Raw genomic sequence first — 24,154 nt, forward strand, 5'->3', positions numbered from 1 at the left:
ATGACATATCAACCTGACTGGTACGGGACATATCAACCTGACTGGTACAGGACATATCACCATGACTGGTACATGACATATCACCATGACTGGTACATGACATATCACCATGATTGGTACATGACATATCACCATGACTGGTACATGACATATCACCATGACTGGTACATGACATATCACCATGACTGGTACATGACATATCAACATGACTGGTACAGGACATATCAACATGACTGGTACAGGACATATCAACATGACTGGTACATGACATATCAACATGACTGGTACATGACATATCAACATGACTGGTACATGACATATCAACATGACTGGTACATGACATATCAACATGGCTGGTACAGGACATATCAACATGACTGGTACATGACATATCAACATGACTGGTACATGACATATCACCATGACTGGTACATGACATATCAACATGACTGGTACATGACATATCAACATGACTGGTACATGACATATCAACATGACTGGTACATGACATATCAACATGACTGGTACATGACATATCAACATGACTGGTACATGACATATCAACATGACTTGTACAGGACATATCAACATGACTGGTACATGACATATCAACATGACTGGTACATGACATATCAACATGACTGGTACAGGACATATCAACCTGACTGGTACAGGACATATCAACCTGACTGGTACAGGACATATCAACATGACTGGTACAGGACATATCAACCTGACTGGTACATGACATATCAACCTGACTGGTACATGACATATCAACATGACTGGTACATGACATATCAACCTGACTGGTACAGGACATATCAACATGACTGGTACAGGACATATCAACATGACTGGTACAGGACATATCAACCTGACTGGTACAGGACATATCAACCTGACTGGTACATGACATATCAACCTGACTGGTACAGGACATATCAACCTGACTGGTACAGGACATATCAACATGACATATCAACCTGACTGGTACAACGTCTCCAACAGAGGGAGAATGACAGCTCCTCCTGGTTCAGAGAGACAGCATGACAGGTTCTGCTTTGGGATTGTGTTGCCGGGGCAGCCAGTGATCTGAGTGTTGACTTTGTGATTGTCTGATCACTAAAATATTTAGACCAGCAATACATAATCAATGATTAGATTAGATTACAAGACTGTTTGAGTAACTCTTCCTCCTCTCTCTGAATGTTTCTGTTAACTCTTCATCTTCCTCCTCTCTCTCTGAATGTTTCTGTTAACCCTTCATCTTCCTCCTCTCTCTGAATGTTTCTGTTAACTCTTCATCTTCCTCCTCTCTCTCTGAATGTTTCTGTTAACCCTTCATCTTCCTCCTCTCTCTGAATGTTTCTGTTAACCCTTCATCTTCCTCCTCTCTCGCTGAATGTTTCTGTTAACCCTTCATCTTCCTCCTCTCTCTCTGAATGTTTCTGTTAACTCTTCATCTTCCTCCTCTCTCTCTGAATGTTACTGTTAACCCTTCATCTTCCTCCTCTCTCTCTCTGAATGTTTCTGTTAACTCTTCATCTTCCTCCTCTCTCTCTCTGAATGTTTCTGTTAACCCTTCATCTTCCTCCTCTCTCTCTGAATGTTTCTGTTAACTCTTCATGTTTCTTAACCCTTCATCTTCCTCTCTCTCTGAATGTTTCTGTTAACCCTTCATCTTCCTCATCTTCCTCTCTCTCTGAATGTTTCTGTTAACCCTTCATCTTCCTCCTCTCTCTCTGAATGTTTCTGTTAACCCTTCATCTTCCTCCTCTCTGAATGTTGCTCTCCTCTCTCTCTGAATGTTTCTGTTAACCCTTCATCTTCCTCCTCTCTCTCTAACCCTTCATCTTCCTCCTCTCACTCTCTGAATGTTTCTGTTAACTCTTCATCTTCCTCCCTCTCTCTCTGAATGTTTCTGTTAACCCTTCATCTTCCTCCTCTCTCTCTGAATGTTTCTGTTAACTCTTCATCTTCCTCCTCTCTCTGAATGTTTCTGTTAACCCTTCATCTTCCTCCTCTCTCTCTCTGAATGTTTCTGTTAACCCTTCACCCTTCATCTTCATCTCCTCCTCTCTCTCTCTGAATGTTTCTGTTAACTCTTCATCTTCCTCCTCTCTCTCTGAATGTTTCTGTTAACCCTTCATCTTCCTCCTCTCACTCTCTGAATGTTTCTGTTAACTCTTCATCTTCCTCCCTCTCTCTGAATGTTTCTGTTAACTCTTCATCTTCTCCTCTCTCTCTCTCTGAATGTTTCTGTTAACCCTTCATCTTCCTCCTCTCTCTCTGAATGTTTCTGTTAACCCTTCATCTTCCTCCTCTCTCTCTGAATGTTTCTGTTAACTCTTCATCTTCCCCTCTCTCTCTTTTTCTCCTAGTTGGAGCGAGTGGGCGGTCAGGAAGTGGTGGTGTATGACCAAAGTTCATCTGACCCCTTGACTCTTCCCTCGGAGGCCTTCCTTACCGTCCTATTGGACAAGCTGGAGAGGAGCTTCCCTTCCGTACACCTGCTCTCAGGTTAGACACTCACTCAGCCCGTCATCTTCCTCACTGCCTATCTCTCTCTCCCCTTCCTCTCTTTCCCTCCTCCCTCCCCCTCCAGCCCTTCATCCTCCTCACTGCCTCTCTCTCTCTCCCCTTCCTCTCTTTCCCTCCTCCCTCCCCTCCAGCCCTTCATCTTCCTCACTGCCTCTCTCTCTCCCCTTCCTCTCTTTCCCTCCTCCCTCCCCCTCCAGCCCTTCATCCTCCTCACTGCCTATCTCTCTCCCCTTCCTCTCTTTCCCTCCTCCCTCCCCCTCCAGCCCGTCATCCTCCTCACTGACTCTCTCTCTCTCCCCTTCCTCTCTTTCCTCCCCCTCCAGCCCTTCATCCTCCTCACTGCCTCTCTCTCTCTCCCCTTCCTCTCTTTCCCTCCCCTCCAGCCCTTCATCCTCCTCACTGCCTCTCTCTCTCTCCCTTCCTCTCTTCCTCCTCCCTCCCCCTCCAGCCCTTCATCTTCCTCACTGCCTCTCTCTCTCTCCCTTTCCTCTCTTCCCCTCATTCACTCATTAATCACTGGCCAGTGAGGTGGTGATAGGACAGCTAACTGAAAATGGCTGCTGGTGATAGGACAGCTAACTGAAAATGGCTGCTGGTGATAGGACAGCTAACTGAAAATGGCTGCTGGTGATAGGACAGCTAACTGAAAATGTGGACGTGAATGGGTTAATTGTGGACGTGAATGGGTTAAATGAGGATGTGAATGGGTTAAATGAGGACGTGAATGGGTTTAATGAGGATGTGAATGGGTTTAATGAGGACGTGAATGGGTGTAATGAGGACATGAATGGGTGTAATGAGGACATGAATGGGTTTAATGAGGACGTGAATGGGTTAAATGAGGACGTGAATGGGTTAAATGAGGACGTGAATCGGTTACATGAGGACGTGAATGGGTTTGATGAGGATGTGAATGGGTTTAATGAGGATGTGAATGGGTTAAATGAGGACGTGAATGGGTTTAATGAGGACGTGAATGGGTTTAATGAGGACGTGAATGGGTTTAATGAGGACGTGAATGGGTTTAATGAGGACGTGAATGGGTTTAATGAGGACGTGAATGGGTTTAATGAGGACGTGAATGGGTTTAATGAGGACGTGAATTGGTTAAATGAGGATGTGAATGGGTTAAATGAGGATGTGAATGGGTTTAATGAGGATGTGAATGGGTTTAATGAGGATGTGAATGGGTTTAATGAGGACGTGAATGGGTTTAATGAGGACGTGAATGGGTTTAATGAGGACGTGAATGGGTTTAATGAGGACGTGAATGGGTTTAATGAGGACGTGAATGGGTTAAATGAGGACGTGAATGGGTTAAATGAGGATGTGAATGGGTTTAATGAGGATGTGAATGGGTTTAATGAGGACGTGAATGGGTTTAATGAGGACGTGAATGGGTTTAATGAGGACGTGAATGGGTTTAATGAGGACGTGAATGGGTTTAATGAGGACGTGAATGGGTTTAATGACGTGAATGGGTTTAATGAGGACGTGAATGGGTTAAATGAGGACGTGAATGGGTTTAATGGGTTTAATGAGGACGTGAATGGGTTTAATGAGGACGGAATGCGGAATGGGTTAAATGAGGACGTGAATGGGTTTAATGAGGACGTGAATGGGTTTAATGAGGACGTGAATGGGTTTAATGAGGACGTGAATGGGTTAAATGAGGACGTGAATGGGTTAATGAGGACGTGAATGGGTTTAATGAGGACGTGAATGGGTTTAATGAGGACGTGAATGGGTTTAATGAGGACGTTGAATGGGTTAAATGAGGACGTGAATGGGTTTAATGTGGATGTGAATGGTTAAATGAGGAATGGGTTTAATGAGGATGGGTTTAATGAGGATGTGAATGGGTTTAATGAGGAATGGGTTTAATGAGGATGTGAATGAGGACGTGAATGGGTTTAATGAGGACGTGAATGGGTTTAATGAGGACGTGAATGGGTTTGATGAGGATGGGTTTAATGAGGATGTGAATGGGTTTAATGAGGACGTGAATGGGTTAAATGAGGACGTGAATGGGTTTAATGAGGACGTGAATGGGTTAAATGAGGAGGATGTGAATGGGTTTAATGAGGATGTGAATGGGTTTGATGAGGATGTGAATGGGTTTAATGAGGACGTGAATGAGGATGTGAATGGGTTTAATGAGGATGTGATGGGTTAAATGGGTTAAATGAGGACGTGAATGGGTTTAAATGAGGATGTGAATGGGTTTAATGAGGACGTGAATGGATTAAATGAGGATGTGAATGGGTTAAATGAGGATGTGAATGGGTTTAATGAGGATGTGAATGGGTTTAATGAGGACGTGAATGGGTTTAATGAGGACGTGAATGAGGATTGAATGGGTTTAATGAGGATGTGAATGGGTTTAATGAGGATGGGTTTAATGAGGACGTGAATGGGATTGAAATGAGGACGTGAATGGGTTTATGGGTTTGATGAGGATGTGAATGGGTTTAATGAGGATGAATGGGTTAAATGGGAATGGGTTAAATGAGGACGTGAATGGGTTTAATGTGATGTGAATGGATTAAATGAGGATGTGAATGGGTTTAATGAGGATGTGAATGGGTTTAATGAGGATGTGAATGGGTTTAATGAGGATGTGAATGGGTTTAATGAGGATGTGAATGGATTAGATGAGGATGTGAATGGGTTTAATGAGGACGTGAATGGGTTTAATGAGGACGTGAATGGGTTTGATGAGGACGTGAATGGGTTTGATGAGGATGTGAATGGGTTTAATGAGGACGTGAATGGGTTTAATGAGGACGTGAATGGGTTTGATGAGGATGTGAATGGGTTTGATGAGGATGTGAATGGGTTTGATGAGGACGTGAATGGGTTTAATGAGGATGTGAATGGGTTTGATGAGGATGTGAATGGGTTTGATGAGGATGTGAATGGGTTTAATGAGGATGTGAATGGGTTTAATGAGGATGTGAATGGGTTAAATGAGGATGTGAATGGATTTGATGAGGATGTGAATGGGTTTGATGAGGATGTGAATGGGTTTAATGAGGATGTGAATGGATTAGATGAGGATGTGAATGGGTTAAATGAGGATGTGAATGGGTTTAATGAGGATGTGAATGGGTTTAATGAGGACGTGAATGGGTTTAATGAGGACGTGAATGGGTTTGATGAGGACGTGAATGGGTTTGATGAGGATGTGAATGGGTTTAATGAGGATGTGAATGGGTTTAATGAGGATGTGAATGGGTTTAATGAGGACGTGAATGGGTTTGATGAGGACGTGAATGGGTTTGATGAGGACGTGAATGGGTTTGATAAGGACGTGAATGGGTTAGATGAGGACGTGAATGGGTTTGATGAGGATGTGAATGGGTTTGATGAGGATGTGAATGGGTTTAATGAGGATGTGAATGGATTAGATGAGGATGTGAATGGGTTAAATGAGGATGTGAATGGGTTTAATGAGGATGTGAATGGGTTTGATGAGGACGTGAATGGGTTTGATGAGGACGTGAATGGGTTTGATGAGGACGTGAATGAGGAATGGGTTTAATGAGGACGTGAATGGGTTTTGATGAGGACGTGAATGGGTTTGATGAGGACGTGAATGGGTTTGAGGAGGATGTGAATGGGTTTGATGAGGATGTGAATGGGTTTAATGAGGACGTGAATGGGATTGAATGGGTTTAATGAGGACGTGAATGGGTTTGATGAGGACGTGAATGGGTTTGATGAGGATGTGAATGGGTTTAATGAGTGAATGGGTTAAATGAGGATGTGAATGGGTTTGATGAGGATGTGAATGGGTTTAATGAGGATGTGAATGGGTTTGATGAGGATGTGAATGGGTTTAATGAGGACGTGAATGGGTTTGATGAGGACGTGAATGGGTTTGATGAGGATGTGAATGGGTTTAATGAGGATGTGAATGGGTTAAATGAGGATGTGAATGGGTTAAATGAGGATGTGAATGGGTTAAATGAGGATGTGAATGGGTTTAATGAGGATGTGAATGGGTTTAATGAGGATGTGAATGGGTTTAATGAGGATGTGAATGGGTTTAATGAGGATGTGAATGGGTTTAATGAGGATGTGAATGGGTTAAATGAGGATGTGAATGGGTTTGATGAGGATGTGAATGGGTTTAATGAGGATGTGAATGGATTAGATGAGGATGTGAATGGGTTAAATGAGGATGTGAATGGGTTAAATGAGGATGTGAATGGGTTTAATGAGGATGTGAATGGGTTTAATGAGGATGTGAATGGGTTTAATGAGGATGTGAATGGGTTTAATGAGAATTATGGGTTTAATGAGGATGTGAATGGGTTTAATGAAGTTTGGATGTGAATGGGTTTAATGAGGATGTGAATGGGTTTAATGAGGATGTGAATGGGTTTAATGAGGATGAATGGGTTTAATGAGTGATGTGAATGGGTTTAATGAGGATGTGAATGGGTTTAATGAGGATGTGAATGGGTTAAATGAGGATGTGAATGGGTTAGATGAGGATGTGAATGGGTTTAATGAGGATGTGAATGGGTTTAATGAGGATGTGAATGGGATTAGATGAGGATGTTTAATGAATGGGTTTGGTTAAATGAGGATGTGAATGGGTTAAATGAATGTTTAATGAGGATTAGATGAGGATGTGAATGGGTTTAAGGATGTGAATGGGTTTAATGAGGATGTGAATGATGTGGTTTGAATGAGGATGAATGGGTTTAATGAGGATGTGAATGGGTTTAATGAGGACGTGAATGGGTTTAATGAGGATGTGAATGGGTTTGATGAGGATGTGAATGGGTTTGATGAGGATGTGAATGGGTTTAATGAGGATGTGAATGGATTAGATGAGGATGTGAATGGATTAAATGAGGATGTGAATGGGTTTAATGAGGATGTGAATGGGTTTAATGAGGATGTGAATGGGTTTAATGAGGATGTGAATGGGTTAAATGAGTGTATTTACACCAGACAAGTTGTCCAAGTCTCTCGGCTTTATTCTGGACCGCTGTCAGACTTAAAGAGAGTCCCAGATGACATTTAAAAGTACCTTTCGATCCGCTTTCTGTAGTTCCTGTCTCAAACCTCAGTCAGGAAGTTGTTTCCTTTCAGATACGCTTCCTGTTTCTATGATGATGTCATCAGGTTGGAACTTCCCTCCAAATGAAGAACCGACGACACCTGTAACATTAGACTTTATCGGACATCAGCTTATCTCTTAACGACAGGTGCGGTACGTTGCAGTATGGACATTGATCCGGCAGCTCCACGGTTGCTATGGGGAAGTGACTGTGTTGAAATGAGACTGATCAAACTGTGTCACTCAAACCACTAAGCTTCCACATCCAGTAGAGTCCCTGTTTATTTCCCACAGAGGAAGGTTCCTGACCCTGGATACAATACACAGCTGTACATCCATCCTGTATGTTATAAATCAGATGGGTTCATCAGTAATGCTGTAATGTGAGTGAGGAGGAGAGAGGTGGAGAGAGGTGGAGAGTGACGATGAGAGAGGAGGAGAGAGGTGGAGAGAGGAGGAGAGAGGGAGAGAGAGGAGGGAGAGGGAGAGAGAGGAGGAGAGAGGCAGTGACGATGAGAGAGGAGAGAGGTGGAGAGAGGCAGAGTGACGATGAGTGACGATGAGTGACGATGAGAGAGGTGGAGAGAGGAGGAGAGAGGAGGAGAGAGGAGGAGAGAGGAGAGAGGAGGAGAGAGGCAGAGTGACGATGAGAGAGGAGGAAAGAGGAGAGAGGCAGAGTGACGATGAGAGAGGAGGAAAGAGGAGGAGAGAGGCAGAGTGACGATGAGAGCGGAGGAAAGAGGAGGAGAGAGGCAGAGTGACGATGAGAGAGGAGGAAAGAGGAGAGAGGCAGAGTGACGATGAGAGAGGAGGAAAGAGGAGGAGAGAGGCAGAGTGACGATGAGAGAGGAGGAAAGAGGAGAGAGGCAGAGTGACGATGAGAGAGGAGGAAAGAGGAGAGATTCAGAGTGACGATGAGAGAGGCAGAGTGAGGATGAGAGAGGAGAGAGGTGGAGAGAGGTGGAGAGAGGCGATGAGTGACGATGAGTGAGGAGGAGAGAGGAAGAGAGAGGAGGAGAGAGGAGGAGAGAGGTGGAGAGAGGTGGAGAGAGGAGGAGAGAGGTGGAGAGAGGCGGAGTGACGATGAGAGAGGAGGAGAGATATGAGGACAGATGCATGATGTGGTTGTTTCTGTGAGCTTGCAGAACATTTCCACATTAAGTCCTCCTGGGCTGAGTCCTAAATGGCACCCTATCCCCTATATAGCCCAGGGGGCTCAGTTCAACTGTAGTGCACTTACTATGCAGGGAACGGAATGGCACCCTATCCCCTATATAGCCCAGGGGGCTCAGTTCAACTGTAGTACACTTACTATGCAGGGAACGGAATGGCACCCTATCCCCTATATAGCCCAGGGGGCTCAGTTCAACTGTAGTGCACTTACCATGCAGGGAACGGAATGGCACCCTATCCCCTATATAGCCCAGGGGGCTCAGTTCAACTGTAGTGCACTTACCATGCAGGGAACGGAATGGCACCCTATCCCCTATATAGCCCAGGGGGCTCAGTTCAACTGTAGTGCACTTACTATGCAGGGAATGGAATGGCACCCTATCCCCTATATAGCCCAGGGGGCTCAGTTCAACTGTAGTGCACTTACCATGCAGGGAACGGAATGGCACCCTATCCCCTATATAGCCCAGGGGGCTCAGTTCAACTGTAGTACACTTACTATGCAGGGAACGAAATGGCACCCTATCCCCTATATAGCCCAGGGGGCTCAGTTCCACTGTAGTACACTTACTATGCAGGGAACAGAATGGCACCCTATCCCCTATATAGCCCAGGGGGCTCAGTTCAACTGTAGTGCACTTACTATGCAGGGAACAGAATGGCACCCTATCCCCTATATAGCCCAGGGGGCTCAGTTCAACTGTAGTACACTTACCATGCAGGGAACAGAATGGCACCCTATCCCCTATATAGCCCAGGGGCTCAGTTCAACTGTAGTGCACTTACCATGCAGGAACGGGGTTTCGTTTAGGATGGATCCATGGCTTAGTTCAACAGATCTGAAGCAGAGGCTGGAGAGCCATCCCCTATAGCCCAGGGGTCTCAGTTCAACTAGGACTGGGCTTACTATGCAGGGTCAGAATGGTACAGGTGGCTGGGTGTGTGTCGTGTGTGTGTACCATGCAGGTGTGAATGGTGTGTGTGTCGCTGGGTGCTGAAGGCAGTGTATCACTTATTGTGTAATGGACTCCCCAGCAGGTCAGGTTGGTCCTCTTAAACACTACTGTATGTACACATTACTATGCAGGGAACAGAATGTACAACACAGAGCCCTCAGTTTGGCCCAGTTGCTAGGCAGGTTTAGTAGTACACTTACTATGCAGGAACGGAATGGCCTGGTTTATGATGGTGCATGTCTCGAACTCTGTTAGTACAATACATAGAGTTTGGCACCTATCCTTTTTTTTTACCAAGGGGCTCAGTTCAAAAGTGCACTATTCCATGTAGGGAACGGAATGACCCTATCATCTATAGCCCAGGGGCTCAGTTCAATGTAGTAACCTCTAGTATCTAATACAGTAACCTCTATCTCTAATACAGCTCCCAGAACCTCTAGTGTTCTAATACAGTAACCTCTAGTATCTCTAATACAGTAACCTCTAGTATCCATACAGTAACCTCTAGTATCTCTAATACAGTAACAGATCTCTAATACAGTAGGCTGGAGATCTCTAATACAGTAACCTCTAGTAACTAGGACAGTTGTCTGAGGGTCTCTAATACAGGTGGCTCTAGTGTCTGCGTGTGTGTGTCCGTGTGTGTGTCTCTAATATGTAACGCTAGGGTCTCTAATACAGTAATCTCTAGTATCTCTAATACAGCAGGTCAGGTTAGTATCTCTATAAGTGACTACTAGTAATAATCTAATACAGTAACCATTCAGTTTCTGCTAATGCTAGCATCTCTAGTATCTCTAATACAGTAACCTCTAGTATCTCTAATACAGTGACTTCTTGTGATCTTAGATACAGTAAGGCCTTTTGTTACCTAATACAGTAACTCTAGTAAAAAAAATACTAATACATTTTGACGCATCTATCATTCACACCTAAGTTTGATGTGTAACCTCTAGTATCTCTAATACAGTAACCTCTAGTATCTCTAATACAGTGACCTCTAGTGTCTCTAATACAGTAACCTCTAGTATCTCTAATACAGTAACCTCTAGTATCTAATACAGTAACCTCTAGTATCTCTAATACAGTAACCTCTAGTATCTCTAATACAGTAACCTCTATCTCTAATATAGTAACCTCTAGTATCTCTAATACAGTAATCTCTAGTATCTCTAATACAGTAACCTCTAGTATCTCTAATACAGTGACCTCTAGTGTCTCTAATATAGTAACCTCTAGTATCTCTAATATAGTATCTCTAGTATCTCTAATACAGTAACCTCTAGTATCTCTAATACAGTGACCTCTAGTATCTCTAATACAGTAACCTCTAGTATCTCTAATACAGTAACCTCTAGTATCTCTAATACAGTGACCTCTAGTATCTATAATACAGTAACCTCTAGTATCTCTAATACAGTAACCTCTAGTATCTATAATACAGTAACCTCTAGTGTCTCTAATATAGCAGTAACCTCTAGTATCTAACACAGTAACCTCTGTCTTCCTGTATTTGATTGGGATGTTTCTGTGTGTCTGTCATCAGGTGGTAACCTCAGCCTTTTCCCAGCTGTTTCTAGGTCTAATAAGTAAGGCTCTTCTCTAATACAGTAACACCTGCCTCTCTAGTGTCTCTAGCCCTGCCTGCCCCTCAACACCTCTGGGTCTCTAATACAGTCACCTCTACCTGGGCTCTCAGAGACAGTAACCAACAAGGTATTAGATATATTACTATATATTATAGCATACTAACCTCTAGTATTCTCTCCTCTGCAGGAACCTGATGTGTGTAAATATAGTAACCAGCTGTATTCCTCCCTCCTCTGCAGGAAGTGATGTCTAGTATCTCTAACCAGCTGTATTCCTCCCTCCTCTGCAGGAAGTGATGTCTAAAGCATTCTAACCAGCTGTATTCCTCCCTCCTCTGCAGGAAGTGATGTCTCTAATACAGTAACCAGCTAGTATTCCTCCCTCCTCTGCAGGAAGTGATGTGTGTAAAGCTAATTCTAACCAGCTGTATTCCTCCCTCCTCTACAGGAAGTGATGTGTGTAAAGCAGTAACCAGCTGTATTCTAATACCTAACCTCTGCAGGAAGTGATGTGTGTAAAGCATTCTAATAGCTGTAACCTCCCTCCTCTGCAGGAAGTGATGTGTGTAAAGCATTCTAATACAGTAACCTCTAGTGTCTCTAAGGAAGTGATGTGTGTAAAGCATTCTAATAGCTGTATTCCTCCCTCCTCTGCAGGAAGTGATGTGTAAAGCATTCTAACCAGCTGTATTCCTCCTCCTCTGCAGGAAGTGATGTGTGTAAAGCATTCTAACCAGCTGTATTCCTCCCTCCTCTGCAGGAAGTGATGTGTGTAAAAGCATTCTAATACAGTAACCTCCCCTCCTCTGCAGGAAGTGATGTGTGTAAAGCATTCTAACCAGCTGTATTCCTCCCTCCTCTACAGGAAGTGATGTGTGTAAAGCATTCTAACCAGCTGTATTCCTCCCTCCTCTACAGGAAGTGATGTGTGTAAAGCATTCTAACCAGCTGTATTCCTCCCTCCTCTGCAGGAAGTGATGTGTGTAAAGCATTCAGTAACCAGCTGTATTCCTCCCTCCTCTACAGGAAGTGATGTGTGTAAAAGCTTCTAACCAGCTGTTTCTCCCTCCTCTGCAGGAAGTGATGCAGCAGAATGAGATAAGACGTCCTGAATGCCAGTAACACATGTCCCAAACCAGACTACATCCCCGAGTCTCACTTCCTGTGTAAAGCATTCTAACCAGCTGTATTCCTCCCTCCTCTGCAGGAAGTGATGCAGCAGAATGAGATAGCGTACGTCCTGAATGCCAGTAACATGTCCCAAACCAGACTACATCCCTGAGTCTCACTTCCTGTGTAAAGCATTCTAACCAGCTGTATTCCTCCCTCCTCTGCAGGAAGTGATGCAGCAGAATGAGATAGCGTACGTCCTGAATGCCAGTAACACATGTCCCAAACCAGACTACATCCCCGAGTCTCACTTCCTGTGTAAAAGCATTCTAACCAGCTGTATTCCTCCCTCCTCTGCAGGAAGTGATGCAGCAGAATGAGATAGCGTACGTCCTGAATGCCAGTAACACATGTCCCAAACCAGACTACATCCCTGAGTCTCACTTCCTGTGTAAAAGCATTCTAACCAGCTGTATTCCTCCCTCCTCTGCAGGAAGTGATGCAGCAGAATGAGATAGCGTACGTCCTGAATGCTAGTAACACATGTCCCAAACCAGACTACATCCCTGAGTCTCACTTCCTGTGTAAAGCATTCTAACCAGCTGTATTCCTCCCTCCTCTGCAGGAAGTGATGTGTGTAAAAGCATTCTAACCAGCTGTATTCCTCCCTCCTCTGCAGGAAGTGATGTGTGTAAAGCATTCTAACCAGCTGTATTCCTCCCTCCTCTACAGGAAGTGATGTGTGTAAAGCATTCTAACCAGCTGTATTCCTCCCTCCTCTGCAGGAAGTGATGTGTGTAAAGCATTCTAACCAGCTGTATTCCTCCCTCCTCTGCAGGAAGTGATGTGTGTAAAGCATTCTAACCAGCTGTATTCCTCCCTCCTCTGCAGGAAGTGATGTGTGTAAAGCATTCTAACCAGCTGTATTCCTCCCTCCTCTGCAGGAAGTGATGTGTGTAAAGCATTCTAACCAGCTGTATTCCTCCCTCCTCTACAGGAAGTGATGTGTGTAAAGCATTCTAACCAGCTGTATTCCTCCCTCCTCTACAGGAAGTGATGTGTGTAAAGCATTCTAACCAGCTGTATTCCTCCCTCCTCTGCAGGAAGTGATGTGTGTAAAGCATTCTAACCAGCTGTATTCCTCCCTCCTCTACAGGAAGTGATGTGTGTAAAAGCATTCTAACCAGCTGTATTCCTCCCTCCTCTGCAGGAAGTGATGCAGCAGAATGAGATAGCGTACGTCCTGAATGCCAGTAACACATGTCCCAAACCAGACTACATCCCCGAGTCTCACTTCCTGTGTAAAGCATTCTAACCAGCTGTATTCCTCCCTCCTCTGCAGGAAGTGATGCAGCAGAATGAGATAGCGTACGTCCTGAATGCCAGTAACACATGTCCCAAACCAGACTACATCCCCGAGTCTCACTTCCTGTGTAAAAGCATTCTAACCAGCTGTATTCCTCCCTCCTCTGCAGGAAGTGATGCAGCAGAATGAGATAGCGTACGTCCTGAATGCCAGTAACACATGTCCCAAACCAGACTACATCCCCGAGTCTCACTTCCTGTGTAAAAGCATTCTAACCAGCTGTATTCCTCCCTCCTCTGCAGGAAGTGATGCAGCAGAATGAGATAGCGTACGTCCTGAATGCCAGTAACACATGTCCCAAACCAGACTACATCCCCGAGTCTCACTTCCTGTGTAAAAGCATTCTAACCAGCTGTATTCCTCCCTCCTCTGCAGGAAGTGATGCAGCAGAATGAGATAGCGTACGTCCTGAATGCCAGTAACACATGTCCCAAACCAGACTACATCCCTGAGTCTCACTTCCTGTGTAAAAGCATTCTAACCAGCTGTATTCCTCCCTCCTCTGCAGGAAGTGATGCAGCAGAATGAGATAGCGTACGTCCTGAATGCTAGTAACACATGTCCCAAACCAGACTACATCCCTGAGTCTCACTTCCTGTGTAAAGCATTCTAACCAGCTGTATTCCTCCCTCCTCTGCAGGAAGTGATGCAGCAGAATGAGATAGCGTACGTCCTGAATGCCAGTAACACATGTCCCAAACCAGACTACATCCCCGAGTCTCACTTCCTGTGTAAAAGCATTCTAACCAGCTGTATTCCTCCCTCCTCTGCAGGAAGTGATGCAGCAGAATGAATCAGGAGCGTACGTCCTGAATGTCCAGTAGCATTCCCAAACCAATTCTCTCCTTTCTCCTCCTGTCCAGGAAGTCCTGAACCCAGAATGACATGTCCCAAAACCAGATTGACATCCCCTGTCTCACTTCCTGTGTAAAAGCATTCTAACCAGCTGTATTCCTCCCTCCTCTGCAGGAAGTGATGCAGCAGAATGAGATAGCGTACGTCCTGAATGTTCCTGTCCCAAACCAGACAGAGTCTCACTTCCTGTGTAAAAGCATTCTAACCAGCTGTATTCCTCCCTCAGATCTGCAGGAAGTGATGCAGCAGAATGAGATAGCGAGGTCCTGAATGCCAGTAACACATGTCCCAAACCAGACTACATCCCTGAGTCTCACTTCCTGTGTAAAAGCATTTAACCAGCTGAGATTCCTCCCTCCCTGCAGGAACCATGCAGCAGAATGAGATTTACAGTCCTGAATGATTGTAACACATGTCCCAAACCAGACTACATCCCTGAGTCTCACAGGTGAGATGATTGAACCAGCTGTAGGACCATCCTCTGCAGGAAGTGACAGGTGTAAATGATTGAACCCAGCTGTATTCCTCCCTCCAGGTGAGATCTAGGACCATAATAATGATTTACAGGTGAGATGATTCACTTCCTGTAGGAGTTCCATAATAAGCTTTACAGGTGAGATGATTCCCTGGTTAGGACAGATAATAAGGGATTTACAGGTGAGATGATTGCCAAAGCCTCCAACGCCTGTGTGGTTTACTGGTGAGATGATTGAACCCTGTAGGACCATAATATCGGATTTCAGGTGAGATGATTGGACCCTGTCACTAACGAAGGATTTACAGGTGAGATGATTGAACCCTGTAGGACCATGATAAGGATTTACAGGTGAGGTGATTGAACCCTGTAGGACCCATAATAAGGATTTACAGGTGAGATGATTGAACCCTGTAGGACCATAATAAGGATTTACAGGTGAGATGATTGAACCCTGTAGGACCATAATAAGGATTTACAGGTGAGATGATTGAACCCTGTAGGACCATAATAAGGATTTACAGGTGAGATGATTGAACCCTGTAGGACCATAATAAGGATTTACAGGTGAGATGATTGAACCCTGTAGGACCATAATAAGGATTTACAGGTGAGATGATTGAACCCTGTAGGACCATAATAAGGATTTACAGGTGAGATGATTGAACCCTGTAGGACCATAATAAGGATTTACAGGTGAGATGATTGAACCCTGTAGGACCATAATAAGGATTTACAGGTGAGATGATTGAACCCTGTAGGACCATAATAAGGATTTACAGGTGAGATGATTGAACCCATAATAAGGATTTACAGGTGAGATGATTGAACCCTGTAGGACCATAATAAGGATTTACAGGTGAGATGATTGAACCCTGTAGGACCATAATAAGGATTTACAGGTGAGATGATTGAACCCTGTAGGACCATAATAAGGATTTACAGGTGAGATGATTGAACCCTGTAGGACCATAATAAGGATTTACAGGTGAGATGATTGAACCCATAATAAGGATTTACAGGTGAGATGATTGAACCCTGTAGAACCATAATAAGAATTTACAGGTGAGATGATTGAACCCTGTAGGACCATAATAAGGATTTACAGGTGAGATGATTGAACCCTGTAGGACCATAATAAGGATTTACAGGTGAGATGATTGAACCCTGTAGGACCATAATAAGGATTTACAGGTGAGATGATTGAACCCTGTAGGACCATAATACGGATTTACAGGTGAGATGATTGAACCCTGTAGGACCATAATAAGGATTTACAGGTGAGATGATTGAACCCTGTAGGACCATAATAAGGATTTACAGGTGAGATGATTGAACCCTGTAGGACCATAATAAGGATTTACAGGTGAGATGATTGAACCCTGTAGGACCATAATAAGGATTTACAGGTGAGTATATTGAACCCTGTAGGACCATAATAAGGATTTACAGGTGAGATGATTGAACCCATAATAAGGATTTACAGGTGAGATGATTGAACCCTGTAGGACCATAATAAGGATTTACAGGTGAGATGATTGAACCCTGTAGGACCATAATAAGGATTTACAGGTGAGATGATTGAACCCTGTAGGACCATAATAAGGATTTACAGGTGAGATGATTGAACTCATAATAAGGATTTACAGGTGAGATGATTGAACCCTGTAGGACCATAATAAGGATTTACAGGTGAGATGATTGAACCCTGTAGGACCATAATAAGGATTTACAGGTGAGATGATTGAACCCTGTATGACCATAATAAGGATTTACAGGTGAGATGATTGAACCCATAATAAGGATTTACAGGTGAGATGATTGAACCCTGTAGAACCATAATAAGGATTTACAGGTGAGATGATTGAACCCTGTAGGACCATAATAAGGATTTACAGGTGAGATGATTGAACCCATAATAAGGATTTACAGGTGAGATGATTGAACCCTGTAGGACCATAATAAGGATTTACAGGTGAGATGATTGAACTGTAGGACCATAATAAGGATTTACAGGTGAGATGATTGAACCCTGTAGGACCATAATAAGGATTTACAGGTGAGATGATTGAACCCTGTAGGACCATAATAAGGATTTACAGGTGAGATGATTGAACCCTGTAGGACCATAATAAGGATTTACAGGTGAGATGATTGAACCTTCCTAATATGGATTGACAGGTGAGATGATTGAACCCTGTAGGACCATAATAAGGATTTACAGGTGAGATGATGAACCCTGTAGGACCATAATACTGATTAACAGGTGAGATGATTGAACCCTGTAGGACCATAACCCCTGATTTACAGGTGAGATGATTGAACCCTGTAGGACCATAATCAAGGATTTACAGGTGAGATGATTATTAACACTGTAGGACCATAATAAGGATTTACAGGTGAGATGATTGAACCCTGTAGAACCATAATAAGGATTTACAGGTGAGATGATTGAACCCTGTAGGACCATAATAAGGATTTACAGGTGAGATGATTGAACCCTGTAGGACCTAATAAGGATTTACTGGTGATGATTAACCCTGAGGACCCATAATAAGGATTTACAGGTGAGATGGCCTCATGTCACCTGACCCCTGATTAACATGGACTTGACCCTCAGCAACCACTGTGTGTCTCCTAAGTTTCTCCTGTCTTGACCCTAAGAGGATACCCCCTCTTCCTGTCTGTCTTAATGAAACCAACCTCACATGACCCCTGATTAACACTGTGTGTCACATGACCCCTGATTAACACTGTGTGTCACATGACCCCTGATTAACACTGTGTGTCTCATGACCCCTGTCTTGACCCTCTAGGTTTTCCCAACTCTGTAACAACCCAGTGTGTCTCTATAGTTATAAATGTCCCCTGTCTTGACCCTCTAGGTTTTCCCAACTCTGTAACAACCCAGTGTCTCTATTCCTGTCTTGACCCTCTAGGTTTTCCCAACTCTGTAACAACCCAGTGTGTCTCTATAGTTATAAATGACCCCTGTCTTGACCCTCTAGGTTTTCCCAACTCTGTAACAACCCAGTGTGTCTCTACTGATGTCCTGTTTGTTTCTGTCTTTCCTCTCCAGGTTCGTGAAGGAGAAGAGACCCACCATCTCTCCTAACTTCAACTTCCTGGGTCAGCTGCTGGACTTTGAGAAGAAGATCACGACTCCTGGAAGGTCGGAGATCAGAGAAACCACCGGGGTCAACCCTCTCCTCTCCTCCACCCCCACTAGAGCACGACCCCCTAACCCTACCCCCAGCCTCCCAGACCCTGCCTTGGCCTTGCTGGAGCCCCTGACCCTGCCGTGTGTCCTGGCCCCCTGGCCTCCAGAGGAGAGGCTCCTGGCCCAGGCTCTCCAGGGGCTCCAAGGTCTTCAGCTGGACCAGGGGACGGAGGACAGCGCTGCCCGGCTGAAAAGGTCCTTCTCTCTGGACATCAAGTCGTACAGGGAGCCAGGAGGCTGCAGCAGCGCCCCCATGAGGCCGTACCCCCACCCTACATCCCACCCCGGAGCCCAGGAGTATTATAACCCATCCGTGAGCTTCAAGGAGCCTGCAGGGAAACCGTATCAGTTCTCTCCTGTGAAGGAGATGTCAGAGCAGTCTACACCTGAGCCGAGCCCTGACAAGGAGCAGGACGACGGTCCCGCAGACCCTGCTGCTACGTCTGCAGCTCCCACTGCTGCTCCTGTCGTCTCCACCACAACCAGCACCACTACCACCTCCAACCAGCCCAGCATGAAGCAGCCCAGCCAGGCTAAGCCTCCTCCACCTCCCCTCTCCTGTTCCCAGCAGCTCCACCGTAGTGGCAGTATGGAGGAGAGCTCTAACACCCCTCACACCACCGGCTTCCTGTTCGGCCTATCGCGTTCCCAGCAGCACCTGTCCAAGCCCGCCCCTAACCTAGGCTCCGCCCTGAAGGGCTGGCACTCTGACATCCTATTGGGTCCCGTCACCGTGTCGTCGGGGGGATGGTACCTCTCCGAGTCACACCACTTCTACTCCACCTCCGCCATCTTGGGAGGCGGGGCTAACATTCTGGGGGTGGCAGCGTGGCGGCGTACAGCGTGAGTCAGGGGTTGGAGGAGGTGCGGCGGCGCGGGCGGCAGAGGAGCGGCGACCACGGGGACTCACGGAGGAGCTGGCACGAGGAGAGCACCTTGGAGAAGCAGCTGAAGAGCCGGAGCTGTCAGATGGAACTCGGAGACAGGATGAGAGGAGGAGGCGAGACTAGATCCAGGGAGGAGATGGGGAGTCACAGCAGCTTCTCAGGAAGCATGGAGGTCATAGAGGTGTCCTGAGAGGGACATTCAATATGGCCTCCAGGCCACCCCTTACGGAATCATTGATTTGAATGGAGACGTCTGTTCTAGGGAGTATAACCTCCTCAGATCAGACCCATGTTGAGGGGAAAGACTTGTTATGGACCCATCTTATTGTCCCACTAGGGACTTGAACCTTGAACTGATCTAAGCGGCTCTATGTGTACTTGTGTCGCGACAGTTGGCATTAATGTAGTTGAACTTTGACCTGGAAGCAGAAAGCAGCTGTGTGACGATGATGAATGTGATGAAGAGGTGAACTCTGAGAGGACTGAGTCTTTGGTTTGGATGAGTGTTCATCGTTTTCATTTATTTCTGAATGTTGATGATCGTCGTCAAGGAGCAGTAGATGTCTGCCTGACGTTGGATTCATGGAGCTTTTATGAAGCCGTATGAAGTCTTTATGAAGCCTTATGAAGTCTTTATGAAGCCTTATGAAGTCTTTATGAAGTCTTTATGAAGTCTTTATGAAGCCTTATGAAGCCTTTATGAAGCCTTATGAAGTCTTTATGAAGTCTTTATGAAGCCTTTATGAAGTCTTTATGAAGCCTTATGAAGTCTTTATGAAGCCTTATGAAGCCTTTATGAAGCCTTATGAAGTCTCTATGAAGCCTTATGAAGTCTCTATGAAGGCTTATGAAGTCTCTATGAAGCCTTATGAAGTCTTTATGAAGCCTTATGAAGTCTTTATGAAGCCTTATGAAGTCTTTATGAAGCCTTATGAAGTCTTATGAAGTCTCTATGAAGCTTTATGAAGTCTCTATGAAGCCTTATGAAGTCTTTATGAAGCGTTATGAAGTCTTTATGAAGTCTTTATGAAGTCGTTATGAAGCCTTATGAAGTCTTTATGAAGCCTTATGAAGTCTTTATGAAGCCTTTATGAAGCCTTTATGAAGTCTTTATGAAGCCTTATGAAGTCTTTATGAAGCCTTATGAAGTCTTTATGAAGTCTTAAGAAGTCTTTATGAAGCCTTATGAAGTATTTATGAAGAAGTCTTTATGAAGTCTTTATGAAGTCTTTATGAAGCCTTATGAAGTCTTTATGAAGCCTTATGAAGTCTTTATGAAGTCTTTATGAAGCCTATTTATGAAGTCTTATGAAGTCTTATGAAGTCTTTATGAAGTCTTTATGAAGCCTTTTATGAAGTCTTTATGAAGTCTTTATGAAGCTTTATGAAGCCTTATGAAGTCTTTATGAAGTCTTTATGAAGTCTTTATGAAGTCTTTATGAAGCCTTATGAAGTCTTTATGAAGTCTTATGAAGTATTTATGAAGCCTTATGAAGTCTTTATGAAGTCTTATGAAGTCTTTATGAAGCCTTATGAAGCTTTATGAAGTCTTTAAGAAGTCTTATGAAGTCTTTATGAAGTCTTTATGAAGCCTTATGAAGTCTTTATGAAGCCTTATGAAGTCTTTATGAAGCCTTATGAAGTCGTTATGAAGCCTTATGAAGTCTTATGAAGTCTTTATGAAGCCTTATGAAGTCTTTATGAAGCCTTATGAAGTCTTATGAAGCCTTAAGAAGTCTTTATGAAGCCTTATGAAGTCTTTATGAAGCCTTAAGAAGTCTTTATGAAGCCTTATGAAGTCTTTATGAAGCCTTATGAAGTCTTTATGAAGCCTTATGAAGTCTTTATGAAGCCTTATGAAGTATTTATGAAGCCTTAAGAAGTCTTTATGAAGTCTTTATGAAGCCTTATGAAGTCTTTATGAAGCCTTATGAAGTCTTTATGAAGCCTTATGAAGTCTTTATGAAGCCTTATGAAGTCTTTATGAAGCCTTAGAAGTCTTATGAAGCCTTATGAAATCTTTATGAAGCCTTATGAAGTCTTTATGAAGCCTTATGAAGTCTTTATGAAGTCTTTATGAAGAACCTTATGAAGATCTTTATGATAGCCCTGTATGAAATCATCCAATACCTTATGACATCCAAATGAAGGCTTTTTCCTGTTCCTCTGTCTTCTTCTGATTGACAATTCAAATCTCAGGTCTTATTTGAGCAGCAAGAAAAGATGCTGGAACAACTGAACAGCTTTATGACAGTTCCCGAACAGCTTATGAACAGTTCCCGAACAGCTTATGAAGTTCTTTAACAGCTATGAACAGTTTAAGAAGTCAGATACCTATGAAGTCTTTATGAAGCCTTATGAAGTTCTATGAACTTATGAAGCCTTATGAAGTCTTTATGAAGTTCCCATGAAGCCTTATGAAAGTCGTTAACAGTTTATGAACAGCTTATGAACAGTTTATGAAGCCTTATGACAGTCTTTATGAAGCCTTTATGAAGCAGCTCCCGAAGTCAGTTATGAAGTCTTTATGAAGCCTTATGAAGTCTTTATGAAGCCTATGAACAGTTTATGAACAGCCTTTATGAAGTCTTATGAAGTCTATGAAGTCTTTATGAAGCAGTTCCCGAACAGTCTATGAAGTCTTTATGAAGCTATGAAGTCTTTATGAACTTACCGAAAGTTTTATGAAGCCTTATGAAGTCTTTATGAAGCAGTTATGAACTTTCCCGAGCCTTATGAAGTCTTTTTATTTATGAAGCCTAAGCAGTCTTTATGAAGCCTTATGAACATTTATGAAGCAGCTATGAACAGTTATGAAGCCTTATGAAAGTCTTATGAAGTCAGTTTATGAAGCAGTTATGAAGTCTATGAACAGCTATGAAGTCAGTTTTAAAAGTTATGAAGTCTTTATGAAGCTATGAAGTTCCCAATGAGTTCCTTAACAGCTTTATGAAGCCTTAAGAATTCTTTTATGAAGCTTATGAAGTATTTATGAACCTTATGAAGTATTTATGAAGCAGCTTAAGAAGTCTTTATGAAGCAGTTTATGAACAGCTATGAAAGCTATGAACAGCTTTATGAAGCCTTATGACAGCTCCCGAACAGCCTTAACAGCTCTATGAAGTCTTTATGAACCTTATGACAGTCGAACAGCTGAACAGCTATGAAGTCTCTATGACAGCCTTAACAGTCTCGAACAGTCTTTATGAACCTTATGAAGTCTTTATGAAGTCTTTATGAAGCAGTTTATGAAAGAACGGGAACAGAGATCCGAACTGTTCCCAAATCATCCAATACCTACGAACATCCAAGTTAGAACTTTTCCTGTTCCTCTGTCTTCTTCTGATTGACAATTCAAACAGTCTATTTGAGCAGCAAGAAAAGATGCTGGAACAGTTCCTGAACAGTTCCCGAACAGCTCCGAACAGTTCCCCGAACAGCTCCCAGCGAACAGTACCGAACAGCCCCGAACAGCTCCCGAACAGTTACCAAACAGCTCCCGAACAGCTCCCGAACAGTTCCCGAACAGTTCCCGAACAGCTACCGAACAGTACCGAACAGCTACCGAACAGTTAATGAACAGATACCGAACAGATACCGAACAGATACCGAACAGAATACCGAACAGCTACCGAACAGTTCCCGAACAGCTACCGAACAGTTCCCGAACAGTAATAACTGAACAGATACCGAACAGCTACCGAACAGCTACCGAACAGTTGACCGAACAGCTCCCGAACAGCTGAACCGAACAGTTCCCGAACAGCTGACCGAACAGTTCCCGAACAGCTAGTTGGTAACAGCTTGTACCCCGGTTGTAGTAACAGATTCCCGAACAGCTACCAGAAATAAAATTACGAACGCATGACTGTAAATCACTTTGATTAAAGTAAATATGATATATTATTAACGGTGTGGTTGTGGGTTTTGTCTGATACCTGTGGTAAAGGAATGATGTAATGACTGATACCTGTGGTAAAGGAATGATGTAATGACTGATACCTGTGGTAAAGAATGATGTAATGACTGATACCTGTGGTAAAGGAATGATGTAATGACTGATACCTGTGGTAAAGGAATGATGTAATGACTGATACCTGTGGTAAAGGAATGATGTAATGACTGATACCTGTGGTAAAGGAATGATGTAATGACTGATACCTGTGGTAAAGGAATGATGTAATGACTGATACCTGTGGTAAAGGAATGATGTTGACTGATACCTGTGGTAAAGGAATGATGTAATTCTGATACCTGTGGTAAAGGAATGATGTAATGACTGATACCTGTGGTAAAGGAATGATGTAATGACTGATACCTGTGGTAAAGGAATGATGTAATGACTGATACCTGTGGTAAAGGAATGATGTAATGACTGATACCTGTGGTAAAGGAATGATGTAATGACTGATACCTGTGGTAAAGGAATGATGTAATGACTGATACCTGTGGTAAAGGAATGATGTAATGACTGATACCTGTGGTAAAGGAATGATGTAATGACTGATACCTGTGGTAAAGGAATGATGTAATGACTGATACCTGTGGTAAAGGAATGATGTAATGACTGATACCTGTGGTAAAGGAATGATGTAATGACTGATACCTGTGGTAAAGGAATGATGTAATGACTGATACCTGTGGTAAAGGAATGATGTAATGACTGATACCTGTGGTAAAGGAATGATGTAATGACTGATACCTGTGGTAAAGGAATGATGTAATGACTGATACCTGTGGTAAAGGAATGATGTAATGACTGATACCTGTGGTAAAGGAATGATGTAATGACTGATACCTGTGGTAAAGGAATGTAATGACTGATACCTGTGGTCCCAAAGATCTGATGACTGTCCTGAGGTCAAGACCTGAGACCATGATGTAATGACCTGATACCTGTGG

The 24,154-nt window shown here is 43.7% G+C and overlaps 1 long non-coding RNA gene and 1 pseudogene across 2 annotated transcripts; one reads left to right on the forward strand and one right to left on the reverse strand.

Annotated features, from left to right (window-relative positions):
• The window catches only part of LOC118383387 (dual specificity protein phosphatase 16-like), a 38,573-nt pseudogene extending 18,145 nt beyond the window's left edge, over positions 1 to 20,428 (forward strand).
• A 2,721-nt stretch (positions 20,429 to 23,149) lies between these two features.
• On the reverse strand, positions 23,150 to 23,654 carry LOC127922050 (uncharacterized). 2 transcript variants are annotated; one of them, XR_008110341.1, is made up of 3 exons: positions 23,507 to 23,654; positions 23,286 to 23,445; positions 23,150 to 23,222 (listed from the first exon to the last, which is right to left on the reverse strand). It is a non-coding gene; the product is annotated as an uncharacterized LOC127922050 (long non-coding RNA). The 2 variants fall into 2 exon arrangements; XR_008110340.1 differs by having other exon boundaries at positions 23,150 to 23,254.
• Between the last annotated feature and the right edge of the window lie 500 nt (positions 23,655 to 24,154).

The sequence above is a fragment of the Oncorhynchus keta genome, unplaced genomic scaffold (assembly GCF_023373465.1).
Source record: "Oncorhynchus keta strain PuntledgeMale-10-30-2019 unplaced genomic scaffold, Oket_V2 Un_contig_24430_pilon_pilon, whole genome shotgun sequence".
Taxonomy (NCBI): domain Eukaryota; kingdom Metazoa; phylum Chordata; class Actinopteri; order Salmoniformes; family Salmonidae; genus Oncorhynchus; species Oncorhynchus keta.